The following is a 16,511-nucleotide window of genomic DNA, read 5'->3' as shown; positions in this document are numbered from 1 at the left end:
AGATCATAACTCAATGGTGGAGGAGCTGGGATTAAATCCAGGTTTGCCCCTCTCCGAAAGACAAAGATTGACCGTGGGCACCTCCAGGGTAAGGAACAACCTCTACTGAGTTTCCTGAGCATAGTAGGGTGTAATTAGTGCCAACCCCAAAGACACAGGGCCCTGCTTAAACCCACAGCCTTTGACACTCCTCCCCAGGGCCAAATCACAGCAAGTTTAAGCCCCTCTGCACAGGGACTGAAACTAGGGCCCAGGTATGTGTCTGGGCAGCCTTTCACCACTCCTTGATGAATACCCCCCCCCTTTTTTCACTTTTTTTTTTCTTTTTGAGGGGAAAGTAAATAGGTTGGTTTGTTTGCTTGTTTATATGGAGGCACTGGGGAGTGAACCCAGGACCTTGTGAATGCTAAGCAGGCACTCCCACTGAGCGACACCCTCCCCCCTCCTGCTGGATGCTTTTGACAGTCACTTGGAAAGCAGTCAGCCATGGTGCCGTGCTTCCCCACCTCCTGGCCCTTTCTTATAAGGGATAACTTTTCATCTTAAGACCAGCTCTCCCTGTTTGACAGATGAGGAGACCTGATTCTCAGAGATAGAAGGGCATTCATGTGTGCATCCATTCATTCATGAAAGTATTTATTGAGCCTCTACTATGTCCCAGTCAATGTCATTGGCACCAAGGATACAACAGTGAACAGAACAGATAAAAGTGGAAGGTGGAAAAGTGAGGGGCAGGGGAGTGTAGGCAGGAAACAATAAACCTGGTAAGTAGGCAAAATACATAAAATGTTGGAAGGTGATAACGGCTATTAAAATAGAGCAGAATTAGGAAGACTGGCAATGCCTGCGCAGGGACGGAGAGGGAGCTGCAATTTAAATGGACTGACTGGTCAGATCTGCTTTTTTGGGAAGCCCACTTTTGCACAAATACTTGAATGAGCTTAAGGAGTGAGCCAAGGAGACATCTTGGGTAAGAACACTCCAGGCAGAGAGGGAGGACCCAGTGCCCGTGCCCCGAGGTGAGCGTGTGCGTGACCCACGCGAGATACAGCGAGGAGGCCGGCGTGGCGGGGAGAGCAGCGGGGACCCGGCGGCACCGTTTGCTGAGGAGCTGCTGTAGGCTGGGCGTCGGCAGGCGCTTCCACAACGCAGCCCCGGCAGCGCCTCCGGGAGGCTGCTACGGACCCACTTCAAAGCTGGGAAACGGCGCTCGCGTGAGAGCGCGTGGCCGGTCCGTGGGTCCAGGGCTGACGAGTCAGGGGCCTGGCCCCGGAGCCCTGTTCTCTGCTCGGCCCCCCTTGCTTTTCTTAATGTGTGTTTCTTTTGTGGGTGGGCGGTCCCGCGCTGTAGGCCAGCCTCTCCTGGGGTGTGTGTCGGGGTGGGGGGGCGTTGAGGGGTCACGGGGAGCCCCCAGGAGTGCCGGCGCTGAGCGCCGATCTGATCTCTCCGCATCTAGGCGGCTTCCTTGTGCCCGTAGTTTTAGGTGCAGCGTCCTCACTATTCTGAAATCCATGACTGTTTTTAGTTCTCTCTTTTAGTGGCATTCAGTAGAAACGGTAGACGATCTTTTATTTTCTGAAAGAGAAAGCACAGAAGTTACATTCTTCTGTGAAATGAAAGCAAATACGGTGCTTTGTTCACCACGGCTGTTTCTCCTCATTTCTCTGGGTAGCGGGTACAGAACAGCTCAGGGTATATGCTGCGTGTGGCGGAGGGGGGTAAGTGGGGGTGGGTCGGGGGGTGTAAGCGGGGGTGGGGCAGGGGGGGCCCCCGGGCCAGATTCTGTATTTGGGTGGGAGGTACTTCGGCAGGGGTCTGACCGGGCTCGTCCGCAAGCTGCAGGGAAGGGCGGGCGCCACCTGCTGGTTGTCTGTGCAAACCACCTCTTCACCCACTGGATCTTCACTTTTTTTTTTTCCAGGTCAACCTGAAAATGGCACAGTAAATCTTCCTAGATGTGACTCTACCAAATTAATTCTTCCCTTTTAGCCTTCTCGAAGCACTCTGTGTACTGGCACCTTTATGATGGCATCATGCTAATGTCCCTTTGCCGTGGCTCGTGCTGGTGTGTGGGTTAGGAATAGTATTCCCTACGTCTAAGATGTCCTTCACCTCCTGTCAGACTATCACAACTTCAGAAATCACCTGCTCCCAGAAACCATCCCTTACTGTACCCCTACCCCCACCCCGTCCCAGTCCTCTGTGGCCCCTGTGCCACTTCAGTAGACTGTGTGGTTATTGAGTCTGTCTCCCCCGTGTGTGAACCACGTGAAGACAGGGAATTAGCATCCTTTACCTCCATTCCGGATGACAGCACAGGCCTGGGACATGGTGAGGTGCTCAATAACTGCTGAAAGAAAGAAAGAAAGGATGAATGAATAACAACAGACTACAGTAAATAGGAAACAGACCTTTCATCTGTGATATGTGTGGAGTTTACACAAATGTAAGAGGAATGTTCTCTTGGTGGGAGTGTTTCAAAGAGTTACTGCATTTAAAAACTTTTTATTCTAAATATTGAAGCTGACAACTCAAGAACATCTCTTCTTAAGACTTTTAGGGGTTAAAAGTCACACTTGATTACCACTTGCTAAGGCTTTGACTTTTAAACAGAGACAGACTGCGTGAATTTTAGGTCTTGCTGAACCTTGCTCATCCCTTAATCTGGCCACGCAGATTCCTTACGGGGTCTTATCTAATTGTTGAAAAAAAAAAAGATTTTGTCGCAACAGCACTTCTCACACCTTAGTGTGATTGTGTGGCTGCATGCAGTCTCCCACAAATAGTTTAAAAGGGCGTAGTGACCACGAGGGGGAAATGGTTGGAGGTGAGCTGCAAAGCCAGCCTGGAGCCGGCTGCGGATGGCCATGCATCCCTCGCTAAAGGAGGACTTGCTCTTGTGCAGGGGTGCCCTCTAGTGGAGAACCAGCAAATTAAAAACAAGTTTCTACTTTGTGGATAACTGTCGTAACAGCCCTTGAGTATCCTTTCCCCGTTAACTTCTTTATATTGAGGTATAACTTTAAAAAATCGCAGATGACATCAATCCTGAGTGTGGAACTCAATGCATTTATTTCATATGTATACACCTGTGTAATCACGGTCTAGATCAGGATAAAGAACATTTCCAGCACCTCAAAAAGCTGCCTCATTCTTCCTCTCATTCAGTACGAAGAGTAACCCCGGTTCTGAACTCTGTCCCCACAGATTACTTTTGCTCATTCTTGAAATCCATATTAATAGAAATAGATGGAGTAATACTGTCCGTATTATTTTGTACCTTACTTGTTTCACTCAACATTATATCTGCGAGGCTCTTCTGTATTGTTGAGTGTGGTTTTTTATAGCCTATGGAACATGCTTTATGAATATACCACATGTATATTTAAATCCGTCTGTATTCATTTTCTGTTGCACAGTTTACAATGTACAAGACACGGAAGCAACCTAAATGGACTTCTGTTCTAATGTGTGAATGTCAAAGGGCTCGGTTCACTTAGCCTTCCCCGCGCCTAAGACGGCTCCAAGGATCGGAGCAGGTGGCTGTATGTTTCCTTCATCTAAAATGAAGGAAGCCAGGGCATTCCTTCACACAGGTCCTCTTCCAAATAACTATCTCAGCAGCAAAGTCTGAGCACAAATTTATAGATTAACATTATACTTTATTGTAAGGGCATTAAAAAAAATAATGTCCAAATGAATGTCTTTTTACATAAAAGAAATCTTTCTGTTGTAGACTCTTAAAAGACGATTCGTTAAAAGGACATTTTGAACATATAATAATAGGAAGATTCTCCCTGATGTATCAGTATATCCCTAATTTATTTATTTCAGTACTGACCACATTTTACACATTTTTTAATTAAAACAAATCATACAGGTATTTTAAAAAAGGTTGTATTTAGTTCCTTAAGAGTTTTAAGCTTTTTTTCTTTTATTGAAGTACAGTTGACTTACAATATTATATTAGTTTCAGGTATCTAACAGTGATTTGGTATTTTTATAGGTTATACTCCATTTAAAGTTATTATAAACTATTGGCTATATTCCTTGCGCCGGACATCACATCTTTGTAACTTGTTTATTTTATCCCAAGTAGTTCGTGCCTCTTAATGCCCTTCACCTATCTTGCTTTTGCTCCCACCCCTTTCCCCACGAGTAACTAGTTTGTTCTCTGTATCTGAGTCTGTTTCTGTTTCATTATATTCATTCATTTTATTTTAAACATGAACTTATTTTCATTTGCTAAGTTGATTTTGCCCTTATTCACTCAAAGTTATGAACCCAGCCATTTATTCAGAGAGAAGGAGTAGAATTTGGTAAATAGAGTGAAAACATGAATCAAAAAAAGAAACCACAGGACTGGAGAGGGCTGGTGGTTAAAAATATTTATTGTAGCCGAGCAGCACATTCCGAGCCATCACATCCAAACGTCAGGAGAGTGAGTTTGAGCCCAGCCCCAGGGTGGCTGTCCTGCAGCACAGCTCCGGGGCGGCCTTGTTCCCCAGGTGAGAGCTCATCGAGGGATGGAAGAGACTGAGGGACGAGCAGCACAGGGCTGGTGCCCGTCCTCGGCCAGCTGGTCACTCAGCTGATGCTGGGAGCCCAGGTGGGAAGCAGCCCCAAAGCTCTGGCAACAGCTCAAGCTCTGATGTCAGTCAGCTGAGGCCACAGCAGCCCTGGGGCTAGGCCCACAGCAGGAAGAGACTGGAGCAGGGCATCTTGGGAGGGCCCCTAGGGGGACACTTTGGGGGGCACTTGGTGGTGGGCACTTTAAAAGGAGGCCAGCAAGCCTGCTGGGTTTGCTGGCAGGACATCTGGGTGGGAGTTCCGTCAACCTAAAACCCAATACAGATGCTTTAAGGGCTTCTGAAATCTTAGACCATCGCTTCCGCCTTTGGAATCTTCCCATAGGCTGTTGATATGGGGAGGTGATCAGAACTACACACACACACACACAGTCAACACAAAGCCTCCATCTCACTCATTAAAAATGAACGTTTCTCTAAGATGTGGCACAATTCTTGTCAAACAGAAGGCGTCCAATAAATATAGGTGGAACACAGAAATGAAAGGGATTTTCAGCCCCGCCCCCAGTTCTGCACTCTTTATCTTCCAGAGTCTAGAAGGGCACAGGTAATCTGTAGGAGCTCCACAAGTAACTGCTGAGTAAGTGAAAAATATCTGAATGTATAAATGAATGAGGAAAGAGACGCAGGCCGGCAACTATGCTCAAGTAGAGAAAAGGACACCAGATGGCATTTCGTGGTAACACTGGGGGTCACCATCTTCTCCGTGTCCTTCAGTCACCCTCTCTAAGCATCCAGGAATGTGTCTGTGAGAGGTACATGGCCTGTGATCCACCCTCCCCAGCCAGCTGTCTCAGTCGCCAGAGGCCAGACGTTGGCAAGAATTGAGGCCAGCTAATCACTCACCATCCAATTTTAGGATGTAAAATTCCCAGGTGGCTCTTACTAGATGCAAGGCAAAAATCTCTCCTACCCACTCCCTTTCCTTCCCCCGTGATCCCCAACAGACCTCCCTCCCCCCAAAACAGCTGTGCTCTCTCTAGGTCCCAAAAGACCCACTCACCTGGTCAGACCCGGACGTGGACCGGTCAGTCCCTGAGGTTCCGGGTGTGTGAGGAGCGGCGTCGGAGATGTGTTTCATAGGCCTCACCTGACCAGGCTCCGGGTGACGCTGGCCCTGGGAGGAGCAGGAAGTGGCTCCTCCCACACTGGGGCACCTGCAGGGTAATTTTTGACATTCCGCACCCTGACTTTTCAATCTATCCTTCCCGGGGAGATCCCAAATTACTCTTCTGAAGCTGGAGACCTAACCCCACCAAATTATTTTCTTTCCTGGTCTGGGACTCCGTGAAGCAGCAGGGGGATTCCTAGCCCCTGGGTGGAGAATCTGGTTTCTCAAAACACTATCTAAATAAATATCTTCCCTCTCTTCTCAGTTCAGCCCATGATCCAGCTTCCCTGGTCCTTAAGAAAATGCCTCTTTAAACCCATGGGCCAGCTGCCAGCTTTGAGCCCCGCCCGGCTGCTTCCAGACTGGTTGCTTTGACTATCTCTCCTCTCACCTCTCTCTCCTCTCTCTCCTCCCTGTCTCCACACATCCCATCCCTCTCCAGATGGAGAAAACATGGGGGTCGAGGTTAGAATAATTTAGAAATTACTGCCTGGTCTAACTTACTTGCTGGGTAGTGGTGACCTTGTGACCCTCTGGATCTCAGGAAGGGCAAAGGGCAGAGGGAAGCGGAGGAGGCTGTGATGGAGGGGAAGTCCCTTCTGCACAGGGACAGGTCATTGAAAGCGTCTCCAGTCCTGAGGGAGAAGGGGATGGAGACGGCCAGTCAAACAGATGCATGCCTTGACTGTCACCAGTGGAGCTGCCGCCTGGAAGTGGGATGAATAATCCGGTTGAGAAGATAGCAGGAAACAGAAGTCTTAGGCCCTATTTCCTACTTGGAAGGAAGAGACCGCTTCCAAGCTCCCCTGACTCCCATGGAGGTGACAGGGATCCAGAAGCTCCCATCTGTCCTGCGGAGAAGGAAGGAGCTCCTTGAGGGTGTGGGGAAGTGGGAGGTGGGAGGGTCACCCCGTGGGGATGAACGGGGGTCCGTGCCTCTGCAGCTGAAAGCGGCAGGGTGGGCTGCTGGGGACAGGACATCCGGGAGCCACAGCCGGGGCGCAGCGAGATCCCCAGCTCCGGTAACAGCTGAAGTGAGCCGGAGGCAGCCAGGAGGACCACTGGGCCTGCCCAGGCCGGGAGGGTGGAGCGCAAGTTCACTGACCACAGATATCTTCGGCCCCAGCCCAAGAACCCTGTCAGTGCAGCCCTCCTACAGTAGGGGGCAGCAAAACCCCAAAATCCGACAGTAGAATGCCAGGCTTCCTCCTGTGTGAGGCTTCCCGGCTGCATCAGCCTCCCTGCTCCTGAACCCAGAGGCCGCCACGGGCAGGACAAGGGAAAGAGAGGGGCAAAGAGGTTAGTCGGGAGGTGACGTTTACTTTGACTGAATAACTTCCTAAAATGAGATTTTCTTAAAGGCGATAGAAGTAGAGACATCTCACCAGTAGTTTGAAGGATGTTTTCTCCTTTAGCCCACCCCACGTGGGCCAGCTGCTCCAGAAACGGCATTATATTAATTTCAATTAAAGGAGCTCCTAGTTCTTTACATATTTCAGTTCGTGTACAGACGTAGCTACCCTACCACGTTTCATGCAAAGCCTGGTCTCCCTGCATCCCGCTCTCCTGGAGACACCCCAGGAGCGTACACCTCTCCACTTCTGCCTGACCTCCTGCCTTCTTTGGTCTTTCCCGTGTCCCACCCACTCTGGGTCTCCGGGGCAGGCGTGGAAGGAAGTTTCGCATGTGTGTCACTTGTCCTCGACATGACCCTTCTGATGCTCATCGCTCTCACCTGCCCCTTGGCCCACTTACCTGTGTCTCACTCACCCATCAAGGGCTGGCTCAGCCCTGCCCCTCCCAGAAGACTTCCTGACTGCTGCCCCGTGCCGCTCCGCCCAGTCCCCAACCAGCCCCCGGAGCACTGTCCTCCCGATGCGCTCCACAGTCTACGCCACCACTTGGCATCGTTCTTGTGTGGCATAATGTACTCAGTCTAATGGAACAGTTATTCTTTGGTGTAGTCACACATACTACATAAAATGGAATGTTAAAGCAATTCTTTATCTGAGTTAGAAACCAGAAGACTTTGGAACTGGGCCCTCCCAGAACCCCACAGAGGTCCTAGGAGCTCCTAAAAAATTAAGATGTAGCTCACATACCATAAAATTCGCCCTTTTAAAATGTGCTATTCAGTGATGTTTAGTATGTTCATCAGAGTTTCCAACTACCGCAACTGTCTGATTCCAGAGCACTTTACCACTCTCAGAAGAAACCTGCTAGCAATTGCTCCCCACCCACCCCTGTGCCTGCACTTGACTCCCAGCCCCTGTCCCCAGGCAACCACTAAGCTGCTTTTTGTATGCAAAGATTTGCCTATCTAGAAATTTGCATAAATCGCTATCATACAATACGCAGTCTTTCCTGGCTGGATTCTTTTACTTAGCAGAATGTTTTCACATTTCACTCAAGTTGGCTGAAAAATATTTCATTGTAGGAGTACACCACATTTTGTTTATTCATGAATAGCCACTTTTTGGCTATGAATAATGATGCCATGAACGTTCATTTACAAGTTTTTATGTGAAAATATGTTTTTAGTTCTTTCAGGTATATACCCAGGGGTGAAATTTCTGGGTAAAGAAAAAAGTTTTACATTTTGTGGAATGTGCAAACTGTTTTAAAAATGGCTGCACCATTTTACATCCCTGCTAGTGATAGATGAGGGTTTTAATTTCTCCAGTTTTTCCCAACTTTTAAAGATCTTTTTGACTGTAGCCATTTTAGGGAGTGTGAGGTGTGGGACCTACGGTGGCTTTGATTTGCATTTTCCTAATTAGTAGTGCCCTTGTGTATCTTTCATGCGTAGATCTTTGGAGAAATGCCTGTTTGAATCCTTTGCCCATTTTAAAATCAGGTTATTTTCCTTTTTCTTGTTGAGTTGTAAGTATTCTTTGCGGATCCCGGACATCAGGTGTGCGCTGCACAAACATTTCACCCCCTTCTGTCGTTTCTTTTTGCTTTCCTAATAGTGTCCTTTGAAGCACAGGGGATTTAAATTTTGATGGAATTCAGTTTATCTATTTTCCCTTTTGTCGCTTGTACTTTTGGTGTCATATCTAAAAACCACTGCCAAATCCGTGGTCATGAAGATTCACCCCTAACTTTCCTTTTAAGGGTTTTATAGTTTTCTCTCTTACATCTAGGTCTTTGATCCATTTTGAGTTAAATTTTGTGTATGTTTGAAGGATTCATACTTCCCAATTTCAAACTTACTTCAAAGCTACAGTCACCAAGACTGTTATTTTCAGAAGGGTAGATGTGCCGATCAATGGAATGAAACTGAGAGTCCAGAAATAAAGTCGAACATTTATGGTCAATTGACATTTGACAAGGGTTTCCAAGACCCTTCAATGAGGAAGGAACAGCCTCTCCAGTAAACACTGCTGAAGCAGCTGCAAAGCTCTGGTGGTTGCTTTTCTGGGCAGGCAGTTGCTCAAAGCAGTCTCTTATCATCCGTGTTACTTCTGTAAGGATGGTAGCCATATCCCCTCTTTCATTTCTTATTTTAGTGATTTGAATCTTTCCTCTTTTTGGCTTGATCAGTCTGGCTACATGTGTGTCAGTTTTGTCGTTCTTTTCAAAGAGTCAACCTTTTATTTCACTTATATTCTCTATTATTTTTCTATCCTCTGTTTTATTAATTTCTACTCTAATTTTTATTATGTAGATTAATACTTACTTTGGATTACTTCTTTCCCTGGTTTATGAAGGTAGAAATTGAGTTGTTAATTTGAGATCTTTTTCATTGTTTAATATAGATGTTTACAGCTGTAAATTTCACTCTGGGCACCACTTTACCTGCAATTTAAACTGTTTTCTGAACAAGCTCCAAGTTATAGAGATTCCAAGTGATTTACAGTAAGTGCTTTTTAAAAATGACAAATGAAACTGTATGGATAGATTACTAATAATTTCAAAATATCACAACTGAGCTATCAAAGAAGTGACTATGAAAAGTTTCTGACAAAGGGCTTGAACTGAAGTGTAGGAAATTAGAAAGGACAATTTATTGTGGAGCAGTTTTCAAGAGAGAAAATATAAAACTATAATAAATATATGAAAACATGATTCACTAAGCAATAAGTTAAAAATAAACAAGTAGCATATACACGAAAAGAGTCTTTATATATATGTGTGTGTGTGTGTGTGTGTGTGTGTGTGTATGTATACACACACACACACACACACAGAAATAGCATGGATGACCTTTCACGAAGACTAGCCCACCAGCGAGTTCTCTGGGTGGGGCAGGCTGCCGTGTAAGAGGCAGGAATCATGCGTGTGCTTCTGACAGCGGGGAAACGGCTCTAAGAACTTACTGGAAGTTTGAACTCAATATTTCATAGGTCGAAAATGTGTTATTTATCAAGTCAGATACTTACAAAGTGCTATATTCAATCTCTTTTCTGTCCTTTAATAATACCTCTGGCAGATCTTGCAGCTTTCTGATTATTTTCAGGGGTTGAAGACTTCGGTCTAGCGCAACTTAAAGGCTTTTCCTGCTCAGACCTAACCCGCGGCCCAGGAACGCGCAGCAGGGACATGCGGATGGTCTCGTCTCCCACTTCCCTGCACGTTCCCTCCTTCCTTCTCGCACTGGGCTTCTTCTGGGCATCTTTTCTTCCGTGCTGGGATCACAGGAGACGGACTGGACTGGGTGTAGTAACCCAGCCTTTGCTTCCCAGACTTCAGGGGCACGTGGCAAGCTCTTCAAAGCCTCCCTCACTGAGCTCTGCTCTGGGCGGGGGGCCTTCCGCAGCACATCCAGCACCCAGATGGGGTTTGACACACCCACTGCCCTTTCCTGCAGGTACCCTCAATCTCTGAGTGGCTTTCTTGTCCCTTTGCTTGGCTTGAGAGGTGGGGCAAACAAACTCTTCACACTCACAAGGGGAGAAAAGGGAAAGAAGCCATGGCTATTTCCCCGAAGATGCTGATCCCTCACTCCAAGGAACTCTCCCACTTCAGGGAGCACCTCTAGAAGGCCTAGCCCAGCCTTCATAGGCTGCCTGGAGGGCTGGGGACAGTCTCAGCATGGCTCCCCTCTCTTACTAAGCCTGCAGGGATGCCTGGAACCCTCGGTGCTTCAGTAGAAGCTGAGGTGCCGCGGAGGGGCGTGTGACGGGGATTAACTTCCTGGTGCTCAGGAGGCTGACGCTTCCGAGCTCATCCTCTGGAAACCGCTTAGCCCCGCTCTGCCCTGGGGTCTCAGTGTGATCTCTGTCCACCTTTGAAGGTCTGCTGAACCCCTCTCAGGGCAGGAATCTTAGTTTGTTTTTACCTCATCTCCACCCTTGCCCCCCTAGCCATGGATATCTGTGATAGCACAGGCGGCATGTTTGGTACCCACGGGAGGTGATTCCTCTCATCTATTGCTGTGGGCAGAAGTGTGCCCCCAAATTCGTGTTGGGGTCCTAACCACCAGTACCTCAGCATATGGCTATTTGGAGATGGCGCCTTTAAAGAGGCAACTGAGGTAAAATGAGGCCATTAAAGCGGGCCCTAATCCCATGACTGGTGTCCTGCTAAGAGGAAGAGATTAGGACACAGACACACACAGAGGGAAGACCGTGTGAAGACACAGGAGAAGGTGATCATCTCCAAGCCAAGGAAAGAAGTCGCAGAAGAAACCAACCCTGTGGACACAATCTTGGACTTCTAGCCTCCAGAATTGTGAGAAAATAAATTACTGCAGTTTAAACCGCCCAGTGTGTGGTGCGTGGCTGTGGCAGCCCTAGCAAGCTAACATGTCTGGTTTCCCAGGGTTTCTCGGTCCAGCCTTCCCTGTAACTCTGTTTCTGTTGTGCTTTCTCATCCCACAGCGCGTCACACACTTGCCCAAGTCTCTTGAATCCGGCTGTAAACTCTGCGGATCAGAGCTTTAGCCCTTCTCTCTAGGGGCAGAGGGAGTGAGCATCCCAGTTACTTTATACGCCTTGGACAGCACGGGGGGACGGAATCAAAGGCGTGAGTCCAGATTGGTGGTACATCTTGGAGATTTTGCTGGATTCTGACGATGGGATGTAAAAGCAGGAAGCCACCCAAACGTCACTACAAACCTCCTTCTTCCTCAAGGCCACATGCAATGCTCCCAGTCTCCAGGAATCTGAATTAACGGTGCCGTCCTCTGCAAAGCAGGCAGCTCCGGTCTGCCTTCTGTGTGGTAAACCTAGTTGTAACACCAAACACTTGCATGGTGCTTACACTTCGTGCCAGACAACATTTAAAGCACTTTAGTAAATTAATGTATTATATGTCATGCTTATTATATTTGTATAAATTATAGATAAAATATTTCATATAGATAATATAATGTATGCAATACACATTAATATTATATTAATATATGGTATATGATTACTATTGTATCACAAATTAATAATAAATAATAAAACAATTACATAATATAAATACTAAAATGCTATAAATAAATACTATAATATGTTAATATATAGTACTATTACTATAAATATTATAACTAATATTTAATATATTCCAATATTAACGTGGTATATAACATAATCTACAGGAGCCACTGGAGAGCATCTGAGCCCCAGAGAAGCTGAGTATCTTGCCCAGGGCTGAGCCAGCCTGCAAACCCAGCACACTGGTTTCCAAGTCTGCACTTTTGAACACCTGCTGAGCCGGCTCCCTCATATGTGTCCTGGCTTCTACCACTAGGTTTTACGGCCCTTGATGTCAGAGACCACATCTGACCCATCTTCATGTCCACCCTTCTAGTCTCCCTTTCCTCACTCAACCTTGTGTGTGGTGCTTGAAACACGTTAGAAGCTAAATAAATATTTGCTGAATTATTGACATCTCTCCTCAGTTCACAGACAAGGAAACTAAGACCCAGGAGCAGGGCCCTCAAGTCCAAGGCCAGACCCCAAGCATCCTGACCCTTAGGTATTGCAGGACTGGCTGGGCCGGGTTCTGAGGAGTCTCAACCCCAAAGAGGCGGGACCCTGTATTAATAGAGATGCCCAGGGATTTCCCTTAAGATTCCACCTTCAGTTTGTCTTGTCTATATCACATCTCTGACTTTCCCTAAATTAACTGCATGAAATATTCTGGTGATTATAGACAGAAAGGGGTTGCAGAGGGGAAAGAAAACATTGATGGAGCACCCTCCAAGGTCAGGCACCACGCAATGAGCTCAGATTTGTCACCTCATTTATTTTCAGACCAACTCCCCACGTTAGGCAGTGTTCCTCCCGACATTATCCACACGGGAGCTGAGGCTCACAGTGGTCAGATAGCTTCTCCCAGACCACAGACCTGAGATTCAAACAGGAGTCTGACTTCGAAGGTTGGGGTTTCCCAGCGCACCAGCAGGAGGCGTCTCAGCAACAGGATGACACCCTCGGAGAACAGAGCAGGGGCTCTGGGGGAGGCGGGGGTTGTGTTTGCCATGAGGCTGTCAGGCGGGGGACCTGGGGTCACTAACCTGGAAAGCCCTGGATAGAGACCAAAATTCCTCCCCAGCTAGGAATCTTGGGAAAGAATCCTTTGTCTCTAGCTTCCCCCTTGTTCTGTGGGGGCAGGACTGCTGTCCCACGAGGAAGCTTTCCAGCTGGGGCAAGTCCTCTCTGGCTGCCCTGAGGTCTACACCATCGGTAATTTTCTTGAAGAGATTGAAATTCAGAAAATCTGCATTGTAGACCTGGCCCTGCCGCTTGCTAGCTGTGTAAATCAACGGGAGCTGTTGTCCTCTCTGGCTCTGGCGCCTTGATTTCGTCATCCAGGGAGAAATCCACCCACCACCACCACATGCCACTGCCCCGGACTCCTCCTGGGGCTTAAACCTGAAGCCCCACCATTGCAGGCTCATTCCTTTATCTTGGGGTTCCGGGCCTGCTACGACACAGATCCGTTCCCCAGGAAGGGGCCATATTTTGTGTAAGTTTCAGGTGGTTTGGGGACAGCAGACTTTTTAAAAAATTGAATTATAGTCAGTTTACAATGTTGTGTCAATTTCTGGTGTACAGCATGTTTCAGGCGTACATACACACACACATTATCTATATCGTGTATAGTAGTTAGTGTCTGCCAATTCCAAATTCCCAATCTACCCCTCCACCTCCCGCCTTTCCCCCTGGTACCCACTGGTTTGTTTTCTACGTCTGTGAGTCTGTTTCTGTTCTGTAAATAAGTTCATTGAAGGAGCAGCTCCCAGCATCTTTGGGAGGTGATATTCTTGGTGCAAGGTCAGAGAGAAGCTCCTCTGAGCCAAGCGTGCCCCTGAGCGGAACCTCGGGGTGGTGTTGACAGATCTGAGTGTTGGGCACTATTCCAAGGACTGTGAGCCCCTGAGGGCAGAGCCTGTGGGACGCCTGCAGGGCGGTTCCCTGGGATCCTCCCCTCTCTCCCAGGCAGGGTGAGCTTACAGAGGTCTTCTCCAACGGCAGAGTGACCGCCGGAGCCCGGGCATCCCCGCCCCCACCCGGACCCTGACCTTCTGGTTCTCGAGGGCCTGCAGAACCAGCTGGGGAGATTGGACCTCTCCTTCCCCAGTCGTCAGAGGAGTCCCACAGGGTCAAGGCTGGGTCACAGAGATTAGCCATCAGGGTCATCCCTGCTTTCTCACACTCTTTGGGCCGGGGCGGTGTTTGCCCTTAGGACTGCCATCCAGACAGGCAGCAGCCATGCCCTGGCAGTGTGTTGACGCTCGGCTATCCCCTGGGGTCTTTCTTGTTGCAGGTCTTTCCTTCTTCCATCCCCCCCACCCCCCCGCCGCCAGTCTCACTGACATCACACAGGTTATGTGAGGGCAGAGCTGCCCAGGGGCTGGCCTGGATTACTAGATTCTCATCAACATTATTTGATTATGTTTATGTTACTACTATTAGCTTATATTTTTATAGTACTTCATGGCTCACCAAGTACTTTGCTATGTGTGATCTCATCAGATTGGGTAGCTCATTAGGAGCCTCCATTTTGGAGATGAGAAAATTGAGATTCAGGGCAGCAGTGTGACACATCCGTCAGAGAGCTCACGCGGCAGGACGGAGGCTTCCCGGTTTCACACTCGTTCTGCTTAACTGATTCTCTTTCTGCTTCAGGGTTATTAACGGCTTATCCCCGGTCCTCAGTTCTTTCACTTCTGATAGGATTCGCCCCAGTCGCCCCTCTGTCCTGGAACCCTGTGAGAGACATGGCACCTCAGGAGGTGAGGCCCACAGTGCTTCTGAGCCTCGTGCTCCTGAGACGAACTCCTTCCACGGTGCTAGGGGTGGCCTGTGGGAGGGATGCGCCGAAAGCCCCAGGAAGAGGTGGAGCTGGGGCCCCCCAAGAGCAGAGGGTCAGAGGACTCCTCCGTGTGCCACGAAGGAGGCTTCACTGCCTGTCAGGTTTTCTGACCCAAGAGACGTTCTGCTCTGGCAAATGAAACTTTGTGTCCCGGAGTCTTAGGGTTAGCGGGAGGTGGCCTCTGTGCTGGGCAGTTGGCTTCAGCCTCTCACATGGGCACCAGGTGCTGACAGAGGCTCACACTGCTCTCTCAGCCAGCTCGGTGGTAGCTGGTACAAACAGTGGCACGTGGCTCCTCCTCCTTCCTCCCTCCTTCCCTTCTTTCCTTCCTCTTAGCTTCCTTCCTCCCACATTCTTCCACAAATACTTAATGAGCCTCTACTATGTTTCAAGCATCTTCTGGGTCCTGGGGATTTAGCAATGAACTGGGATCCTAAAGAGACCAACCACCTGGTACTTGAAAGGTCTGGTGCGGGCCCTGCACTCCCTCTGCACCAGAGAACCCCTGAGCACCAGGAATATCGCAGTGCCTGCCAGGGACTGACTGCGTTCAGAGAGCTGGTCTCACCCAAAGGGATTGCACAAAATAACGTCCTTGGAGGGCAGTAACGGAACCCACCAAGTCAGAGGCCCAGTGGCTGCTGCCCTCAAGCAGCAGGCCAGGAGGAAGGTCAGCCACAGAGGCCGGGGGTGACTCTCCTCCAGGGACTCCCGAAGCCGGCTGCAGCCCCCCTCCCTCAGCTGGGCAGTTGGCAGTGGGGCTGACATTGCGTGAGGCGCTGTGAGACTCTGTTCTCAAGGTGCGCCTCCGCAGGTCCTCCCTCAGTTCAGCCGTGATCTGCGAATGAGGTAGTTCAGACAATGGAGGTGGAAAGGGGGCTGAGTGGCTGGAGCCGGTTTCATCCTCCGGGTGAGGAGTGATGGGCCAGACCCCTGGCAGATTCCAGGTGACCCACAGAGTCTAAGAATAACTCAGGCAGGAACTGACAGCACTCAACTCACCTAGACGGGATCCAGAAATTCCAGTGTGTAGAGTCTCCTGTTTGCCCAGCATCCCAGGGAGACCAAGGCAACATGTGAAGTGACTGCGGTCACAGTTTCCAACTGAATCAGGCTGAGTCAAAGTCAGAACACGCTCTGCAGCAGTGACGATGGCCCCGTGGGCGCCTCCCTCTCTGACTGTGACGGCTAGCTCTCATGCCTGCATCCCTTCCCTCTTCATTCCACAGATACTTGCTGGATGCTCTGAGCTCTGCACCGGAGCCTTGAGGACCTGGTGATGGACAGTCTGAGGCATCTGCCCCCAAGGAACTCTTGGTGTAGAAGCAGGGATAAGACTTTCAGGAAGTCTTGTTCCCACTGAGCATCTATTATGTGCTCCCCTCTGTGGTCTCCCCCAGGGTCATGGGGGGCACACCCAGACCCTAATAAGCAGGGTCCCAGAATCCAACAGGTGAGGCCAGCCGTGAACACAGGCATGACAGATGTCCTGTCAAAGAGGCGCTCCACTACAGGGAGCCAGTGACGGGGTCCCATCTGGGCAGTTTCTCAGAGGA

General features: G+C 48.9%; 1 long non-coding RNA gene across 1 annotated transcript; it reads right to left on the bottom strand.

Moving 5' to 3' along the window:
* Window positions 1–615: 615 nt before the first annotated feature.
* On the bottom strand, window positions 616–2,042 carry LOC116284947 (uncharacterized). The gene is made up of 2 exons (XR_012062611.1): window positions 1,821–2,042; window positions 616–1,575 (listed from the first exon to the last, which is right to left on the bottom strand). It is a non-coding gene; the product is annotated as an uncharacterized lncRNA (long non-coding RNA).
* Window positions 2,043–16,511: the final 14,469 nt, after the last annotated feature.

This window comes from Vicugna pacos, chromosome 21, assembly GCF_048564905.1.
Source record: "Vicugna pacos chromosome 21, VicPac4, whole genome shotgun sequence".
NCBI classification, from domain to species: domain Eukaryota; kingdom Metazoa; phylum Chordata; class Mammalia; order Artiodactyla; family Camelidae; genus Vicugna; species Vicugna pacos.
This window is presented reverse-complemented; position numbering and strand designations above follow the sequence as displayed.